The following is a 6,000-nucleotide window of genomic DNA, read 5'->3' as shown; positions in this document are numbered from 1 at the left end:
GACAGAGAAATGTGAATATGGAGAACTGACTTTGGTAATATGGCCAGAGCAGATATTTTTACTTATAAATATATTTTGACTTACAAATGCCATTTCAACTCACAATATTATTGTGATCTTCATATCCTTAATTGACAAACTTTTTCCCAGGATCACTGTTACACAGTATTCATGATTTCAGTTAGGTATAAGTAACCAAGTGTTCAAAAAAAAAAAAAACAACTTAAGAGAACAAATAAACCCTAAGCATCGTATTTGAAAATTTTACAGATAACCCTAAAAGTTTAGTGATGAGAAAGTTCACTCAACTGAAAGAGGAATCATCAATAACATTTAGACCAACTCTAAACAGGTAAATGGGCTGAATGGTAAAACTTTCAATGAACACATATTTCAAAATGGAATACATTAAGTTAGCAACTAAAAAATTTCATGAAAAATAGTATTTGACAAAGACAAGCAAAAAAATTTAAATAACCACCACAGATTGCAAAGCAAACCAGCAACCATTAAATTGTGCCAATAGGATTAAATGAATTGTTGAAAGCAGATATTATTTTAATAGATTAAACCACAGTGAATAAACTAATCTTTCAATTATATTAATGTAGTTTAACAGTTTATTCAAATCTTCCTTTGGAAGTAAGCAACCACTCTGACCCCACACTGGCTTTTACTCAAACAACTATGTTTCTATTGGTGGCATTTGCATAGTCTACAAAGCTTTAACTCAGGAACTAGAAAATTAAAGCTTCTATTAACATATCCCTGTCCCCTTCCTCAACTACTTCCTTTTATGCTGTACTAAGACTAGGCTGTATGAGATTACCACCGTTTATGACATTGATACAAAATATTGAGTGCAAAGCAGAGCCACTCTCTCTCCCACACATGTTCTTCATAGCGAGGCAAAACAAGTGATACTTGCATTTTAAAACCAATCTTTTTAAGTTAGTATTTTGCTTGGGTTGCAAGGAAATAAGAGAAAAATACTAAAAATAATTTTAAAAGCCTGTACTGTATGTTTGAAACTTTCATAATGAAATATCAGGAAGGGGGCAGAGGTAAATGTATCATGAATAACTGCCAGGAAAAAAATCACCAAAGGTGATTATTCTTACTAAACAAAGCACTAATTTTATCTATTTTAATATAGTTCCCAGAAAAATTATATCTATCTGTTTTCTTTTCAAAAGAAGCTCCTCTCCTCAAATTTGATTGAGTCACATTATAATATGGTAAACCCTTAAATGGCATCTAAAGTCTTAGGAAAATAGAACTAAGGCTGACTGGCAGAGATTTTGTTAATAAAATTTCAACACATTCTACAACTGCCTCCATAGACTTAGTGAACACATCATACTATGTTCTCTGAATTTTCTCATATTCTTTTTAAAATGCCAAAAAAGGTTGGGCGCAGTTGCTCACGCCTGTAATCCCAGCACTTTGGGAGGCTGAGGTGGGTGGCTCAATTGAGGTCAGGAGTTTGAGACCAGCTTGGCCAACATGGTGAAACTCCACCTCTACTAAAAATACAAAAATCAGCCAGGTGTGGTGGCGCATGCCTGTAATCCCAGCTACTCACTCAGGAGGCTGAGAGAGGAGAATTGCTTGAACCTGGGAGGCAGAGGTTGCAGTGAGCCAAGACTGTGCCACTGCACTCCAGCCTGGGTGAAAGAGCGACACTCTGTATCACTTAAAAAAAAAAAAAAAAAAAAAAAGCCAAAAAAATTAGTAAACTATTTGCCTACTAATAATGCTAAGAGGAAACAATTACTTAAAGAAAAAAGTGAAAGAAATTCAATCTTTCTGATTATTTAAACATGCAAACTAAAATGACAAAGGACTACTGGTTTATCTCTATAGAACATCAGATTTATCAACCTAAAGAAAAACGTGTCCCCCAATGCTATCTGAGGTTAAAGAACATTCATGTACTGCTGGAGGCTTTCTAACTAAGTATAATTATTTTGGAGAAACCTGAAGAATCATAGAAATGTTTAACCCTTATAACACTGTAACCTTACTCCTGGGAATGAATAAAGAAACAACTCAGTGTATGACAAACATCACAATCTGCAAAGATGCTCTTGATGGCATTATTCACAACAAAAGAATTATAAATTTAGTTTGAGGGCCAAGAAGAGACTCTCTCATGTATCCTCAAGACAGCTGTTTAACACTTTCACATTAAGAGAGTTTGGCTTTCCCTTGGACACCATAAGACTAGGGAAGAAATTAAGTATGATTTCGTGACTGATAATGCAGGAATAAAGTTCACTTAGGTGGAAACTGTATTAATTATTAAAGATAACAAAAGTTATCAGTTATTGATTACACTATATATGGTGGCAGATATTATATGATACCTATACAACATTCATTCTCTTTTTCTTACCAGGAGTACCCCACTTTTGATCAGAGAAACAATATGCCCGGCTGAAAGTATGATTTTTCAGACTCCCCTGCAACTAGAATAGCCTAATCAATCAGATGCAGAAACAAAAAGGCCAAATCTCACTAGGAAAAAAACACTTTTGTCCTTGGTCTTTTCCCTCCTACTTTCTACCCAGGAAGAAGCAATAATCTTGTGATTATAAGGCAAAATGATTAAGGATAAAGCCCATGTATGAGCTAAGAGTGGCACAGCATTAAGATGAAAAGAGATCAGAGTCTAATGGCATTATTGAACTGCTATGCCAACCCTGTACTGCCTATGCTTGGCCTTCTTACTGCATTAAACTGTAAAATTCCTATGTAATTAAACCAGTGTTAGTTTTTGGTTATGTTTAATTTAGTTTTACAAGCTAAATTTACATGCTATGTCACTTGAAGGTCACAATTCTCTGAAACTGATACTATTATATGTACTTTTACAGATAAGGAAGCTGGGACTTACAAAGAAGTCAAATTACTGGGCCAACGCTTGTAGGGGACTGAGGGTCAACACTAGTCAGATTCCAAAATCTTCAGTAGTAAACACTGCCATGATTTACCTCTGCTACAACTAAAAAATTTATTCTGTCAATTCTAGAGTAGCAGAGAATGAAAGGAGAAGGTAAAAATTAGTGATAAAGCAATCTGATGTAGGTGTAAGAAATGTCTTTTAGATAAGCAGTTGCTTTTTACTTCCATAGGTTCAATGGGTCATTGTATATATTGGCTTAATGTTCCACAGGACAAAATTCATGGGAATTCTTTGACACAGTAAGACAATGTTAGTGATTTGTTGAAATAAATTAATTCAGAATGAACATAGTACTATGATAGAGCTACAAGGACCCACTGGCCTGATTTCAAATTACGTTGTAATTCATTCCCTGATTTTTTCTGTCTAGCCAAGCACTTACTTTTCTAGAAAGTGTTTTTTTTTTAAAAAAATTAGTAAGTATTAAATAATTGAGAATTTAGAAAGTTTAAGACACACTATGATGCTTTGCAAAACGGAGGCTAGGAATCTCTCATTCAGTAGACAGCATTGCTGCTAATCTGGGGTGCCAGTGGGCTTTCCTTGGACAATGTTATGAATACCTCTTTTGAAAAGTAGTGACTTTATAAAAGTAACATATGTCCATTATTTCAAGAATTCAAGCCATACAAAAAGGACCGAGAAGAAAGTAACAGATACCCCACATCCAAGAAATAAAGTGTTAACCTCTGGCAAGCATCATTCCCAGCATCCATCTAAATACGTATTAATGACAAAGGAACTAGCAGAAACAGTAATAAATTTATGTAAGAAAAAGAAAACAACATACATATGCTGTTTTGAAATAAAAGGCTTAAAGACTTATTTTAATCCAACATTAAAAAAAAAACTAAAGGCATTGCTTCTTCAAAGATACTACTATAAAATATAAACAAAAATTTAAAGAAATTTTAAATACAGGAACATTAAAAAGTTTATATAATCATTTTAAGAAACTATATACTTGTTTAGATAATATCAGTTAATCCCTTGCTTAGAGATAAGATGATATGCTTTCTCTTTATTCCCTACCCCTTGTTCTATTATTTCCTTACGTCAAGGTTTAAAACATTTATATTTTGTTCTGTACCCAAAACACATCCAACAGGTATAGTTCCTACAGTGAAAAAAGTCTTATATTTAGACAGTCTTAATCTTTCCATGTGTTAATATACATGTGTGCACATATATACACACAATAAATGTAAATACACAAATTATAATTTTAATGCAAATAGCACATCCTGTTTCATAATCTAATTTTTTACTTCCAATATATCATGATCATCTTTCCATATTATGTATTCTTCTACAGCTGGAGTACCGTGGCATGATCACAGCTCACTGTAGCCTCAACCTACCAGGCCAAGCAATACCCATGCATCAACATCTCAAGTAGCTGGGATTACAGGCGCACACCACCAAGCCTGGCTCAGTTTTTAATTTTCTTGTAGATACAGGGGCTCACTCTGTTGACCAGTCCGGTCTCAAACTCCTGGCCTCAAGTAATCCTCCTGCCTTGGCCTCCCAAAGCGCTGGGATTTCAGGTGTGAGTCACCATGCCCAGCCTTACAGCATTATTTTTAAGGGTGAAAACTCTATTTCTTCATTGAATTTACCATAATTTAACAAATCCTGTATTAGTCAACACAATTCTCCTGATTTTTTTGCTATTATAAAGAAAGCTGAGGCTGGGCACGGTGGCTCAAGCCTGTAATCCCAGCACTTTGGGAGGCCGAGACGGCGGATCACGAGGTCAGGAGATCAAGATCATCCTGGCTAACATGGTGAAACCCCATGTCTACTAAAAAAATACAAAAAACTAGCCGGGCGAGGTGGTGGGCACCTGTAGTCCCAGCTACGCGGGAGGCTGAGGCAGGAGAATGGCATAAACCCGGGAGGCGGAGCTTGCAGTGAGCTGAGATTGCGCCACTGCACTCCAGACTGGGCGACAGAGTGAGACTCCGTCTCAAAAAAGAAAAAAAAAAAAAAAGGCTGAGATAAACATACTTAAAAACAAATGCTTTCATCAATAACTATTTATTAGAGGCCAGGCATGGTGGCTCACTCCTGTAATTCCAGCACTTCGGGAGGCTGAGGATGGCAGATCACTCGAGGTCGGGAGTTAAGAGCCTGGCCAATATGGCGAAACCCCGTTCCTACTAAAAATATGAAAATTAGCTAGGCAGGCACCTGTAATCCCAGCTACACAGGAAGCTGAGGCAGGAGAACCACCTGAACCCAGGAAGCAGAGGTTGCAGTGAGCTGAGATGGCACCACCGCACTCCAGCCTGGGCGACAGAGTGACTCTGTCTCAAAATAATAATAGTTATCATTATTATAATAAATGCCCAAAGAAAAAATTAGTCAAATGTTAAGAAACAATTTTTATATACATTGTCCTATTTACCTTAAACAAAGTATTTCTATAATTTAGACCCACTAAAGTAAATTCCTATGTCCAACCCGTAACTACTGGGTGATTCAGACCAAAAACAATTTTGTCATTCATCATAAATTGTATTTCTTTGACTACTACTGATGTATTTTTTCATGTATTTCTTTGCCAACTATAATTGTTGTTCTGAACTGTTTGTATTTTTTGGTCCATTTTCCCATTTTTGAGTTTCCTTTTCACACTTAAGAGATCTTTAAATGCTACATATATTAAGGGTTTTGATGAATGCTGCATATGTTTCTCCCTTCTGTATCTTTATCTTCACAGTTTCAGCTCATAGTTTAAAATATAGCATACTACACAAAAAAGATAAACGTCAAATATGAAGTCTGATGCTGTATTTTTCATATGAGAAATATCACTTAATGGTACTGAATTCTACTTTTGTTTTAAAATTATATAAAAGACACTTGAATCTAAATAACACATTTTGTACTGGTACTAGGGAAATCCTCCTTAATGTTTTCATTGTGTGTGACATGTTAAACTAAAGACGTCATCGACGTCATCTATTACTTTCTAAAATTTATAAATAAAGCCTACCAAAAAAATAAATACAATTGACCTTGAACCA

At 35.3% G+C, this 6,000-nt stretch overlaps 1 protein-coding gene across 2 annotated transcripts in view; it reads right to left on the bottom strand.

Annotated features, from left to right (window-relative positions):
* The window catches only part of ANKRD12 (ankyrin repeat domain 12), a 133,829-nt gene that overhangs the window by 73,558 nt on the left and 54,271 nt on the right, over positions 1 to 6,000 (bottom strand). The gene's annotated exons all lie outside the window — the stretch shown is intronic.

Source organism: Mandrillus leucophaeus, unplaced genomic scaffold, assembly GCF_000951045.1.
Source record: "Mandrillus leucophaeus isolate KB7577 unplaced genomic scaffold, Mleu.le_1.0 Scaffold257, whole genome shotgun sequence".
Lineage (NCBI taxonomy): Eukaryota > Metazoa > Chordata > Mammalia > Primates > Cercopithecidae > Mandrillus > Mandrillus leucophaeus.
This window is presented reverse-complemented; position numbering and strand designations above follow the sequence as displayed.